This window comes from Gracilinanus agilis, chromosome 2 (genome assembly GCF_016433145.1).
Source record: "Gracilinanus agilis isolate LMUSP501 chromosome 2, AgileGrace, whole genome shotgun sequence".
Taxonomy (NCBI): domain Eukaryota; kingdom Metazoa; phylum Chordata; class Mammalia; order Didelphimorphia; family Didelphidae; genus Gracilinanus; species Gracilinanus agilis.
The window spans coordinates 191,839,944-191,855,190 of NC_058131.1; the positions used below are offsets into that span (position 1 = coordinate 191,839,944).

Here is a 15,247-nt window from a genome sequence, read left to right on the forward strand (position 1 = left end):
AGATATAGTTGCAGGTATAGAGACTAAGGGAAATTTGCTTGTTGCCCTGTTATCAAGGTATTCTGTAGTAGTTGCAGCCTTTGCCCTGGGAACCCTTGCCTTCCCAGAGATCCCAACCAAACATCCTGCTAGACACTCAGCACTGTAGGTAGGGGAGGGGTCCAGGGAATCTTCCTTCTTCCTTTGCCTTGAACCGAGAGTTCAAGGATTCAGGCTTTTCTTGGGTATATCTTTTAAGTTGAATCCAGCAGGATGTTCCCCCAGCTCTGTACTTTTGTTAGACTTGGTTTTCTGTCCCTTCGAAGCACTTTGTTTTTAATTGGTATGGAAGGGATTTCAGAGAGGTCCGGACTTTTGCTGCATCTAAGGTGCCATCTTGACTCTATCCAGAAAAATGATATTCTAAATTAATTAATTAATTGATTTTAAAAAATAATAAATATTTAAATGACCTAAAATTTAAATACATAAATCAGTTATTGATAAACTTTCATTTGAAATTAAAAAATGAAACAATTCAGAAAAAATTGTCCACTACATTATTTATGGAGTTCTATTTGTAAGACACAATTCTAGTTAATTCAAATTATGATATAAGAAAAATAAACTTCTTTCAAGAGAGTATTGTGCTAAGAGGCCAAACTCAGAGTTATAAGACAATTCAAGACATCTGATTAGTTATTGGAAATCCCTAGATCAGTCCAAAACAGCTGAAGGGTTTTTGACTAATGTATAAAGGGAAATTTACTTCTAATGTGAGACTAATTTTGGAATGTTTCCACCCAGAAGGACCATTTTCCCACAAAGTCTGAATGAATGAGAAAAAAGCAAAACCATAATAAAAATGCTCTTGTAACTATAATTGTAGAATTAATAACTACAACTGTTTGTAAAGATATCTCATGCCTATGCTGTGGTTAATTCATTTCCATTTATAAAAGAATATCAAATTAGGTACGATTATGAAATTACATATAAAAGTTATAAAATACAATTTCTCTTTTCCACTTTTTTCTTAGGGAATAGACAATTTTTCCGTGATCAGCTGATTATTTTGACAACACAGTTGCAATATTTTTGGGAGACAGCTGAATTGTTTGATACCTCTTGAGAAAAAACAAAAAGGCTTTTAAGAATCACTTATTTTAAAGACTGTGTGATAATTAGATTAAATCTACACTGCCCATCACTAGATTTAATCAACAAAGGTGAGAACATCTTCAATTTTGGTAGGTCCTTAACCCACAAGTGTGCTAGAGTGGGTGACGAATCAGAATCAACTGACTGCCCCTAAGCAGTCCTAAGAGAAGTGCCTGTTGTGATTGGACAAGCAAACTAGGAGGGAGGCACAGGAAGTGATGCATAAGTGACCCCTTTAAAAAGAGAGAGTTGAGTGAGTCAGAGAGTCTGCTTGAGAAGAAGGCTTCTGGAGAAGGAGGTCTTCTGGTGAAGAAGCTCTTCTGGTTCGTGGAGGAGTGCTGGCTGGGACCCTGAAAGCTTGATGAGACTCTTAAATCTCTCTCTTAGAACTACATGTGGTGAGTGAAGAAGGCTAACTCCTTTAACCTCTCAGGAGGTACTAGCCTCTTGGAGGCTCCCTTGATTGGGAGAAGCCCTTGTAGCTAAACCCCTTGTTAATTGACTTTTAGGCTCTGGCTGGGCCTCTAGAGCCCTCCCAGAGTAAATCCCAGACTTGAATGCAAACTCTTATTCCACCCTCTTCTCATCTCCCTACTTCCACTCTCACCTATATTTTGTAAATAAATCACCATAAAATCAATTTTGACTTGACATTATTCCTTAATTGGGGATTATTTAATATATTTGACCAAAACTCCCGTTTTTCCCCTTACAACTGTCAGAGGATTTTTTAAAAAGTCTTGCTAATTAGTAAGAGAACAGAAGAAAACTTAAGGGACTACTTTATGTTCATCTAAGGTTTGAGAATTAAAAGTAAAAGTCAAATTTTATTTGGTCTTCAATTCAAAACCTAGTTGTTTCATGATGATTTGTTTATAGTTTGTCATCAGTAGCAGATACTGGATTTTCTAAATAAAAATGCCAATTATATATTTCAAACCATTTTTTAAAAAATTTAAAAACATGTCAGCTACAAACTCATGGTAACCTTAGATGGCTATATCTTTATACAGAAATTTATCACCTTTGTCCAAATATTTGTTGGTCATATTGTGAACTATTTTTCCTGAAGAGAGTATTTTAATTGATTATCAGTTTCTCATTCCTATTCTGATTCAGAAAAAGATGACTTCTGGGTCATAAATTACCTAATTATAAATTTCATAAGAATAGAGGAGTATTATTACTCTATGTTCAAATTTACACAATTTTCATATCTTTTATAAAAATTAAGTTAATTCTTGGGATTAATATGAAATATGAAATCTATTGGTCCTTGATAAAGGTCCATAAAGTGGCATACTATTTATAAGCTTGAATGATTTTTATCATGATATTCGTGCTAAATAACAAGAAACCAAAATGGAAGAATGACTCCAAGATTCTGCTTGTGGTAAAAAATAAGAAAAATAAGTAGTCAGTGGCATTTATTTTATCTAGGTTTATTATAGTTGTGTATATGAGAAATATGAGAACTATCATTTCATGGGGTAGTTGTCCCATTACATTGAAGTTTTCACATTGAAAATTATAAGTGCATCATTGTGAAAATAATTGGAGCTCAGGTTGTAACATTTATTATTAAGTGAATAGAAACTTTGCAGAATAACATAATGTTTCACTTAAGCATAAATTTAGGTAAAATAGGGAGGGAATTATGGGATGATAGTGAATACATTTTTTGAAAAGGTGGTTCAAAAGAATGAAACAGTATAGGCAAATGGGTTAGTATAGTAAATAAAAGCTTTGTTCTCTGCATCCTGAATACTTTCTTTGAGAAAAGTGTTGGGAGGTACTAGATATGGTGAGATAAAAAAATGAACTCAACTATATTTAATAGGAAATTATTCATTTTCAGGTGGGAAACTTTTGCAAATTAAATGTGTGGTATAAGATCGCTAACTTATTAAACAAAAATCAGAATTAATGAAAAATTAGAATACAATAAGGAGGTATAAGATATACCATTAAAACAATTCCAAATTTATCTGTTTTTGCAAGCTATTCATGAAGAAGGAAGAAGGGAAAGCATATATATATATATATATCCCTTTTATAAAAATCTAAATAATAAAATGAATTTTTTTGGAAAAACAACACATCCCTATACTTTTTTGCATATATATGTATTTGAAGAGAAATATGTTAGCCAAGGGCAACAGAAATTTAGTATGTAAAAACAAATCTAATAGAGAACACAGGGACATTTTCAAGAGTGTTGCTTCTAAAGAAGTAAAGGGAGAAATTTGTTTGAAGAAATTCTGACAAAGATTCTCCAAAGGTAGAGTCATCATAAGGATATTTAAGATAAAATTAAGATTAAAGGAAAAAAAAACATGACAAAAGGAAATAATTAGAGGGATGCACTCAAGATGGCAGCATAGTAGCAGCAAAAGCTGAAACTGCTCTTGCTATCCTTCCATACCAATCTTTAAAAATGACTTCCAANTATATATATATATATATATAACCCTTTTATAAAAATCTAAATAATAAAATGAATTTTTTTGGAAAAACAACACATCCCTATACTTTTTTGCATATATATGTATTTGAAGAGAAATATGTTAGCCAAGGGCAACAGAAATTTAGTATGTAAAAACAAATCTAATAGAGAACACAGGGACATTTTCAAGAGTGTTGCTTCTAAAGAAGTAAAGGGAGAAATTTGTTTGAAGAAATTCTGACAAAGATTCCCCAAAGGTAGAGTCATCATAAGGATATTTAAGATAAAATTAAGATTAAAGGAAAAAAAAAAACATGACAAAAGGAAATAATTAGAGGGATGCACTCAAGATGGCAGCATAGTAGCAGCAAAAGCTGAAACTGCTCTTGCTATCCTTCCATACCAATCTTTAAAAATGACTTCCAAAATACAGGAACCCAAATCTATTAATGAAACAGTCTCAGGTGTCTTGCACTGAAAATAACTTGAAAGGTAGGCAGATAGAGCATGTTTTCATGGGATAAGGGGCTACATCCAGAAAGAAAACTACACACAAAGAAATCTTGGCCAACCTTGCCCACTGTCCTTACACCTACCACTCTGAGATATGCAATTAGACATAGGCTGACTCTGAGATCCTGGGATATGATTGCACTGGAGGAGGAGCACCTCAGTCACACCCCTTGAGGTCTCATGCCCCAAAAGCAACTGGCAGGATAGACCTGTGGTCTGTCTTGCTGGGCACCTTTGGGCCTCGCCAGCTGGCTATGTTAAAGACTCATCTCCAGGGCAAATTAGCTCACCTGGACTAACCTAGTAAATCAACAGAGGAGAGAGCTTACAGCCCACAGACAAAAAAAGGCTGAGAAAATGAGTAATCTACAGGGAAAAAAAGTTAATTATCGAAAGCTTCTATGGAGAAAAAGACCAGAAAGAAAAAAAAATCTAATAGAGAATGACTGGATATAGGGATACAAGCAAAACATTAAAAAAAGAGAAGTAAAGAAAAAAGAAAAAAGTAATGGAAAGAAAAGAAATACTAGAAATTGGGCTAATCCTCTGGAAGAACTCCAAAAGGAATTAAAAAACCAAATAAGATAGGTTGAAGAAAAATGAGGAAAAGAAAACAATGGCTTAAAAATCAAAATTTTTGGACAACTGAAAAAAGAGGCACAAAAGTCAAATGAAGAAAAGAGTGACATGAAAAAAACAAATGGACCAAATAGAAAAGGAGGGTCAAAAGATAATTTAAAAAAATCAGTCTTTAAAAATCAGAATTGGGCAAATAGAAGCTAATGAGTTCAGAAGACATCAAGAAACAATTTAAAAAATGAAAAAATAGATCCAGGAAACAGTTTAAGAATTATTGGGCTACCTGAAAGTCATGACCAAAAAAGAAGTCTAGGCATTATATTACAACAAAATATCCAAGAAAGCTGCCTGGATATTCTTGAACAAATGGGTAAAATAGAGATTGAAAGGATCGACAGTTCACTTCCTACAATAAATCCCCAAATGATAACTCCCAGGAGTGTTATAGCAAAGTTCAAGAGCTCAAGGAGAAAATACTGAAAGCAGCCAGAAAGAAAAAAAATCTAGATATCATGGAACACCAGCCAGGATTATGCAGGATCTGGGAGATTCCACACTGAACATTTAGAAAACTTGAAATATGATATTCCAGAGGGCAAAGGAACTGGGTATACAGTCAAGAATCACCTACCCATCAAAACTGAATATATACTTTCAGGTGAAAATATGGTCACTTAATAAAATAGAAGATTTCCAAGAATACTTGAAAACAGGGCCTGAGCTAAATGGAGTATTTATGTCCAAATACAAAATTCAAGAGAAACATAAAAAAGTAAATAAGAAGGAGGGGGAAGAAATTAAGGGCTTCAATAAAGACAAATTGTTTATATTCCTATATGGAAAGATGATTTCTGAAACTCTTGAGAAATGTTTTTAACATTATCATAGCAGTAAGAAGTATACATTTAGGGTATGGTATTAAGCTGCTTAGAACAATATATCAAGAAAAAATACAACTGGAGGTGAAAAGGACATAGGGACTAAGAGAAATGGGAATCAAGATGTAAGGTGGGGTAAATTGTATCACATAAAGAGACACAAGGGTCAGGGAAATAGACATACAATAGAAATCAGGATGAGGGTGGTTATGGGTAATACTTGAACCTCACTCTCATTGAAATTGGCTCAGAGAGGGAAGAGCCACCAGATTCATTGGGATATGGAATCCTATCTTACCCTGTGAAGAAATATAAGGGGAATAAGAAATGAGGTGGCAGGGAGAGGAGTAATATATAAAGGAGGGAAAGCCTTGGGAGAGGGTGATCAAAAGACTCTATAGAGAAGTAGGAGGGAAATAAGAAGGGAAGTGGTGGGAAAGGGAGTAATATAAGGGAGGGGACTGATTAAAAGCAAAACACTGGAAGGGAAAGAAAGAGCAAATGGAGAAGGGTCAGGATTAAAAGAGGATGCCAAAATGGTGGGGAATGCAGAGATGGTCATCATACTCATGAATATAAATGAGATGAACTCACCCACAAAACAGAAATGGACAGCAGAATGGATTAAAAGCCAGAATCCTAACACATGTTTACAAGAAACACATTTGAAGCAGGTAGACAAATACAGGGTAAAGATGAGAGGCTTGAGCAGAATCTATTGGGCCTCACCTGAGACAAAGAAAGCAGGAGTAGCAATCATGATCTCAGACCAAACTACATAAAAATAGATCTATTAAAAGAGATAAGACATGAAATTACATCTTGTTAAAAGACGATAAAGATAAGGAAGAAATATCAGTATTCAACAAATATACACCAAATGACATAGCATCCAAATTTTAAAAAGAGAATCTATTGAAGCTTAAGGAGGAAATAAATAGTAAAACTATAGTACTAGGGATCTCAGCCTTCCCCTATCAAAACTAGATAAATCAAAACAAAAAAAATGAATAAGAAAGAAGTAAGAGAAGTGAATGAAATTTTAGAAAAATTAGAGGTAATATATGTCTGGAGAAAATTGCGTAGGGACAAAAGGATAAAAATTATATTTAATAAGAACTTCTTGAAAGGCAAATTAAAAATTAAGTGGAAACTAAATAATATAATTTTTCAAATTCTCAAAACTGGTGGGTCAAATAATATATCATAGAAATAATCACTGATTTCATTGAAAAGAATGACAATGAGGAGACAATGTATGGGATACAGACAGAACAGTACTCATGGGAAAATTTATATTCTTGTGTACTTATATCAACAAAATAGAGAAAAGGGAGATCAATGAATTGTGTATGCAAATTAAAAAAGCTAGAAAAAGAACACAATAAAATTCCCAGATAATAACTAAATTTGAAATCCTAAAAATGAAAGGAAGAATTAATAAATTTGAAAATAAAGAACTATAGAACTAATAAATAAGACAGGGAGCTGGTTCTATGAAAAAAAACAAATAAAAATTTTTATTTGTTAAAGTTGTTAAAAAGTATTTGTTAATTTGACTAAAAGCAAGAAGAGAATCAAATTACCAGTATCAAAAATGAGAAAGGGAATTTCATCTTCAATGAAAAGGAAACTAAAGCAATTATTAGGAGCTATTTTGCCTAATTATATGACAATAAGTATGACAATCTATGTGAAATGGACAAATATTTACAAAAACATAAATTGCCTAGATTAACTAAAGAGGAAATAAAATACTTAAATAATCCCATATCACATAAAGAAATTGAAAAAGCCATTAATGATCTCCGCAAGAAAAAAATTCCCATGGCCAGATGAATTCACAAATGAATTCTATCAAACATTTTAAAAACAACTAGTCCCAATACTATACCAAACTATTTGATAAAATAAGAAAAGAAGGGGTCTTACCCAGTTTTTTTTAATGACACAATTACCCAAGCCAGGAAGGAAAAAATATATAGCACATTCTCCTTAATGAAAACAGAAGCAAAAATCTTAAATAAAATGCTACCTAAGAGAGTACAGCAATATATCAAAAGGATTATTCACTATGACCAGGTGGGATTTATTTCAGGAATGCAAGAGTGGATTAATATTAGGAAAATCATCTGTGTAATTGACTATATCAATAACCAAACTAACAGAAATCATATGATTATCTCAATAGATGCAGAAAAACACCTTTGACAAAATATAACACCCATTTCTATTGAAAACCACTAGAAAGTATAGGAATAAAAGGGACTTTTCTCGGAATAATAAGTAGTATTTATTTAAAATCATTAGCAAGTATCATCTGCAATTGGAGACAAATTATAAGCCTTCCCCAAAAGATCAGGAGTGACTCAAAGATGTCCATTATCTTCACTACTATTTAATATCATACTAGAAATGCAAGAAGTAGCCATTAGAGAAGAAAAAAAGAAATTGAAGGAATTAAAGTAGACAATGAGGAAAGTAAACTCACTCTGTAGATGTATACATAGAGAATCCTAGGAAATCAACTAAAAACTTATAGAAATAATCAATCATGTTAGCAAAGTTGAAGGATATAAAATAAACCCACATAAATCATCAGCATTTCTATATATTTCCTACAAAACTCAACAACAAGAGTTAGAAAGAGAAACTTCTGTCAAAATCATTCTAGATAATATAAAATATTTGCAAATCTATCAGCCAAGACAAACACAGGAATTATTTGAACACAGCTAAAAACACTTTCCACACAATTAAAACTAGATCTAAATAATTGGAAAAACATTAATTGCTCATGGGTAGAATAAGCTAATATATAAAAAATGACAATCCTATCTAAATTATTTTACTTTTCAGTACCATACTGTGAAAATAGTATACTGCTTTGCCCAGCATCCTTTTGAATTGTGTCCTCACCTACATCCTGACATTAGGAAATAAATTTGCTGGAGACACTGCCCTCCGGGAGCTTTCTGCTCTAGCAGCTCTAGGCTCTTTATTAGGCTATGCTTTTAGTAAAATGCTTCAGGTATGGATTTCTGACTCTGCGCTCTGCTCACTTGGCTGAAAGAAACTTATTTTCATTTTTTCTCTCTCACTTTATTATTATTAATTCCTATATAATAAATACTTTGATTATTTATTAATTTTTACTCCCTTAATACTTATCAAACTACCAAAGAACTATTTTATAGAACTAGAAAAAGTAATAACAAAATTAATCTGGAAGAGAAAAATATCAAGTGAACTAATAAAAAATGTGATTGCTGGTGGCCTAGCAGTTCCATATCTTAAACTGTACTATAAAGTAGTGATCATCAAAACAATCTGGTATTGGCTAAGAAATAGAAGAGTGGATCAATGGAATAGACTATGGATAAATTACTTCAGCAGTCTACCGTTTGATGAACCCAAAGATTCCAGCCTTTGGCATGAGAACTCAGTATTTGACAAAAACTGCTGGGGAAATTGGAAAGAGAATGACAAAAATTAGGGTTAGGTCAATATCTTACACCTTAAACCAATGTAAGCTCAAAATGGCTATATGACAAACATAAAGAGTGATAGTATAATTAAATTGGATGAATGTAGAATAATATACTTGTCAGATCTATGGAAAAGGGGAAAATTTAAGACCAAACAAGAGACAGAACTTTACATGATGTAAAACAAATAATTTTGATTATATTAAATTAAAAGGTTTTTATACAAACAAAAACAATGCAACCAATATTAGAAGGGAAACAACATACTGGAAAAAATCTATAACAAATTTCTCTGATAAAGGTGTATTTTCTCAAATATGTAATGAACTAAGTTAAATCCTTAAGAAATCAAGTGATTCCCCAATTGAAAAATGGTCAAGGGATATGAATAGACAGTTTTCCAATGAAGAAATTAAAACTACTAATAAATATGAAAAAAAATTCTAAATCCCTCTTGATTAGAGAAATGCAAATCAAAACAACTCTGACAACTAGCAGATTGGCCAATATGACAGTAAAGGAAAATAATAAATGTGGGAGGTGATATGGCAAAAATGGGACACTAATACATTGCTGGTAGAGTTGTGAATTGATCCAACCATTCTGGAAGGCAATTTGGAATTATGTCCAAAAGAGCATGCATGCTCTTTAATCCAGCAATAGTGCTACTAGGTTTTTATCCCAAAGGAAAAAATATGGGGATGTAACTGTTTATACAAGAATATTTATAGCCACACTTTCTGTAGTAATGAAAACTTGGAAAATGAGGTGGTGTCCCTCTTTTGGGGAATGGCTAAACAAATTGTGGTAGATGATGGTGATGGAATACTATTGTGCTTAATGGAATGAATAACTTATTGATTTCTATATAAAATGGAAAGGCCTCCATGAACTGATATGGAGAGAAATGAGCAGAACCTGGAGAACATTATATACAGTAACTGAAACATTATGGGATGATCAAATGTAATAGACTTTGCTACTAATAGCAATGCAATGATCCTGGCCAATCCCAAGTAATTTATGAGAAAATGTTATCCATAGCTAGAGAAAAAACAGTGGGAATAGAAATGCAGAAGAAAACATATGATTTATCACTTACTTATATGGGTATATGATTTGGGGTTTGGGGTTTTAAAGATTGCTCTATTACAAAAATAAATAATATGGAAATAGGATTTGAGTGATAATATATCTATAACCCAGTGGACTTGCTTGTCAACTCTGGGAAGGGGAAGAAAAGAGGGAAGGGAGACAATATGTAACATGTAACCTTGAAAAAAATTACAAAATATATTTTTAAAAATAAATAACTAAAGAATTTATAACAAACTATTTTCATTAACTACAACAGAGTATAACATTATAGTCTAAAAAGAATGATGAACTGGATTAGAGCAATCATGTACAGACAATTTCTTGCTTTACATAGATTGGCAATATGCAAATTTAAGTTTATGTAAAGAATTTACAAAGAAATTCACATTTAAAAATCTCATACTAAATTTATTATAATCTTATCCACTTTATCCATTTCTGAACCTCAATACATGGACCTCTTTAAAAAAAAACAAATAAAAAATTCCTTCAGGTGAAAAGAGAAGAATAGACACCTAGATAGACTGCCATTACTTCAAGCTCAGTGGCTTGGTTTAGGACCCACAGGTTTGAGAGAGTAGCCTTCAGCCTTGCTCCCCAACCCTCAGTCCTTGTGTCTCCTCCTTGATCTGTCTTCTGTCTTTTCTCAGATACCGTATGTCTATAGCTGGGTCCCAGGCTATTGGCAATCTCTTCCTGTCTGTGTTTGTGTCTATATCCTCCTAGTTCTTGCTCCTGGTTTTCATTAGTATCCCATATGGATGACATGGCCCCCTCATATTCCTCCTTGAACTATATAAAAATATATAAAATTCAGTGTGTTTATATCTGTATATATGTGTATACATATATACATTTAACATACATATGCACACAGATATATGTGTATTTACATACACTTACATACATACACACATATGACCTGTATTATGTGGCTATGTGAAGGCAGATACAGCAGAGAAAGAGAGATGGAGTTTGTGTAGAAATCTCCTCCACACTCACTGTTGAAGTCACTAATACTGAGACTAAATGTGGTTCTCCTTGGGAAATGGGGTACCTGAGGAAGGTGTGTCACACCTCAAAGGTTATAGGGAAAGCTTTCACACAGGCTGAGGTATGTGATGACCCCATTTATTGATGGACAGAACCAGGGCCCCAACAAGCCTCCCCTTAGGCCCAAGGTTGGCAACTCAGGGGGTCTGGCTTAAACATGGTACCAGACAAACCCTACTGTGATATTCCCTTCCCTTTCAGGCTCTCTATTAATCCTAAATATGATTTGACTTTTCTAGTGTTTATTCAAGATAACAAGGTAATGGAATAGGGTGAAGGAATAGGTGGTGGTCAATGGGCGCAGGTAGCCCTAAAATTTAACCCCTTCAGGTCCTTCACCTTGTGGAGAACGAGTCTATCTCAAACCAAAGCTTCACCTGCCCTTCCCACTAAATCTATGCCTAATGTCTCAGTTCAGTCTGATTATAATTGATTAGGGTCTCTGTAAGGCAAGGTTCAAGGAAAGTGGGGCTTTCAGGGATCTGTTCCCAGATGAAGTCCAGAAATCCCCAAAACTGGTTAGCAGGGTATTGGACAATGCAGATATCTCCATTAGCAGTGAACAGGATATCAGATCTTCTGTATCAATCTGGAATCTCTCAAGGATTGCCTTCAGGTTGCTCAGAACTCGTTTTCTCCTTCCTCCCTTACTGAGCTCTTATCTCCAAAGACCCTCTTCTTAGGAAATCCTTCCCAGAAGTCCCTCTGCTCTTCCAACTGCCATTTGGTCTTCTGCTCCTTTTCCAATGTTATGTGCCCCCCCCAAGATTCCTCCCCTTTTCCATCCTTACAAACCACACACATACACATATGGAGAGAAGAGTGATTAATATTTATATAGATATTGTTCTCATCTTATCTATCCATAGATTTATCTTGATCAAACTCTAAAAATCAGACAGATCACTCTAGAATTTAGAAACAAGTTAAGGGCAGCATGATTTGTCTTTGGGAATTTGCATACATATTATGCATATACATTTATTTATTATGTAAATAAAAATTCATAATTTTTGATATTAGCTCTCAACATATTTTATTTTTCAAATCTTGTAATGAAGATCTCGATAGAGTAACCCAATGAAGTTTAGCAAAATTGGTCTGCTGCAGATTTTGTCTTAAATGTTGAAATGTCCCTTTGTCTGTCAAGGAAAAATATATCTCCTATATCTCCAGAAAACATTTGATAGGTAGAACCTCAGAATATAAGTATTTATTTACTTCTAGAGGCACAACCATGTGCCAGAAAGCTCAGATCTCCCAAGATTCCCCTCAAAAACATTTAAATATTTCCTCAAATCAATTCTACAATGGCAGAACCAACAAAAAGTCAGAGTGAAATATTCTTTTAGTCTAAGACAACTTAAGTTGCTTTCCAACTTAAAAATATGTTCAATTAGAATGGAGGTTGATTAGACACCAATGAAACACCAAGTTGTGGGGACAGAAGCAGTAGATCTCAAGCTAGGAACAGTAAGGGGACATAGCAAATGATCATACAGATATTACTGGGGATCCTTTTGCTAGCATTGGACTTAGGACCAGAAATTTTGACAATTTCAGTTCATATACTCATTTCTGGTTCATAGTTCAAGGACAAAGAGAGACACTTTTGTTCAAAAGGTAGCAGAATTTGTGAGAGCCAGTGTCCCTTTTTTTCACTGAATTTTTTCTCAATTGTGTTTTTCTGTCAATTCTCTTAGTCTTTTGTTTTTCAAAACTTCTTTTTAAGTTCTTTCCAGGTCTCTTTTGGGGCCTGATATCTTTTCACATTTTCCTTTGGGGTTTCATATATTTCCTTTATGGAATTGTAATCCTCTTTTGAGTTCATATTTCAGTCTTCCATGCCACTAAAATAGTTTTCTAAGGTCTGGGTTGTTTTTGTTGTATTTTTTGTTGCTCATTTTCCTAATTTTTTTCTTGTTACTTTGTCTATCTATTGAGGTTCTTCTCTATTCTTGAGGTAGACGGTGCACTGCTCCAAGCTTGCAGAGTACTCTTCTCTGGTACTTGGGATAGGATTGGCTGTCTTTGTTCTTCACCATGTGTTTGTCAAGAGAGCTGCTGGCTTGCTCTGGAGAGGTTTGAGATTGTTTTGTCCAGCTATAGTCAGCACCCCATGCTATCAGTTCCTTGTTACTTTGTGGGCTGGGCTGCTCCCCACTCTTCTGCTTCCCTGCCCCTGAGAAGGGACATGGTTTGGGCGGCTTCCTTTTTTGGGCTTTAGCCATATCAGGCACTCTGCTTCCATAATGGAGAGAGTAGGTTACTTCACTATAGTTCCAGTTCGTCCTCTCTGCTCCCTTTTGTGCTGAGGCTCTGATATCACATGAGAATTTATGGATTTTCTGCTTTCTCTACCTGTGTAGAGTGGCTCCATAAGGGTTTGTTCCTTTTCTGCAATTTTGTTACCTTCTGGCAAAGTTGTGGGCTGCTTTAAGATCTGTTGGTTCTCATAGATGCTATGTTGCCTGTTCTCTTCTCTCATCCCATTGAGAGTTGGAATGTTCCTCCAGCTTTCCTTTGTTTTGAGGAGATTTCTTTTTTCGTGTACATGTAGTGAAGCATCCTTTACTCTACCATATTAGTTCTTAGTGTTCAACTCGAAGACATATTGCTTTTGATCTCAAGGGATAAGGGACTCTGATGAACAATGAAACAAATCTCCCTCTGTCTAGCCTGTACTGAAGTTGAGGATCATGAGATCCATATTCATTCCCCCACTGAAGAGGCTGCTCAGTACTGCAGGGAGAAATTACAGTACACTAGGCCTAATTTGAGAAAGAAGCAACTGAAAGAACCTAATATTTCAAAGAAGATAGAGGAGTTAAGTGGAGAAAGCTGATTAAAGAAGAATATGTTAAAATTCATCAGTTTCAGAAATAAGAAGAGCATAGATTCCTAGATATGGTGACAAGTGATGAACTAATGACTAACCAGCTAATGGACAACTACTATAATAAAATAAACAAGAATTTTAAAAACTTGGAGGACCATCTGAGAGATGGAGAAGACAAGAAGATTTGATTTGTAGCTCCTTCAGGAAGGGAAAAATCTATTGCAAACATATGAATCACTGCTTTCTGAAAGGTCCATGTCTAATCCCAGAGTTAAGAAAATATCTGTAATTGGGATGAAGAACTTGCTGAAGAAATTCAGATCACTATAGAATGTACAATAGCCAGTCCTTATTTTCAACAATTTGAAGAGTGTAATACTTAGAGACAACTGTCCATATCAGTCTAATTGTACTAAAAAAAATTCCTTATCATTTGGTCTTTGGTCAGCAGACATTCATTCAGCTCTGGTGCATACAACCTTAGTGGCCATTGGGGATCTCTGTCAAGTGTCTCAAAAAAGAGGAAGACAACACAGTACACAACTGGGTATCTGTACATGTTTCACTGTGAGATGAGGGGAAATAATTTCTACCTGGTCACCCAACCAGGATTAGTTTGCCAGCAAATGAAAGTCCTTATGGCTATAATTATCATCCAACTGGATTTTAATGATAGAATTCTTCTGTTCTATAATGCTACCAAAGCTTCTCTTATCTATGAAATGCACACAGTGTCATTTAAAGAGCCTGTCAGGCCTCTCATCTCTCTTGTTCTCCTATGCCAGAAACAAAACTTGGTTTTATGACCGTCTGTCAAGTGAAATGTAATATTGTGGAAATGCCTGTCTGAACATAAACATCTTTTTTTTTAAAAAATAAGTCATGGAAAAGCCAAGCTCTTCACTGCTTATGGTCCTTGTAATGTGTAAAAATAGGATCCCTGGCAGAGACACGTGTTTCAGTTTCTGCTAAAGCTCAGCTCTTAGGAGAAGTCAATTTGTTCACAAGTTTGAGACTGCCTGTAGCAATGCTAGTTTAAGGATATCATATATTCCCAAGTGGTTTGTTTTTCACCATTCTCAATGCATAGAATATAGATTTATTGCCAAAAGCAATCAAATTTCATTGAATAACAACAACAAAAAAGCAAAATTGGCCCAAAGGAAAAAGACACACAAAAATTCATTTAAAAAATAATTGTTTAAAAATTAGA

The 15,247-nt window shown here is 34.2% G+C and overlaps 1 pseudogene; it reads left to right on the forward strand.

The window, feature by feature from the left end:
• Nucleotides 1-13,848: 13,848 nt before the first annotated feature.
• On the forward strand, nucleotides 13,849-14,913 carry LOC123233457 (annotated as a pseudogene).
• The last annotated feature ends 334 nt before the right edge of the window (nucleotides 14,914-15,247 follow it).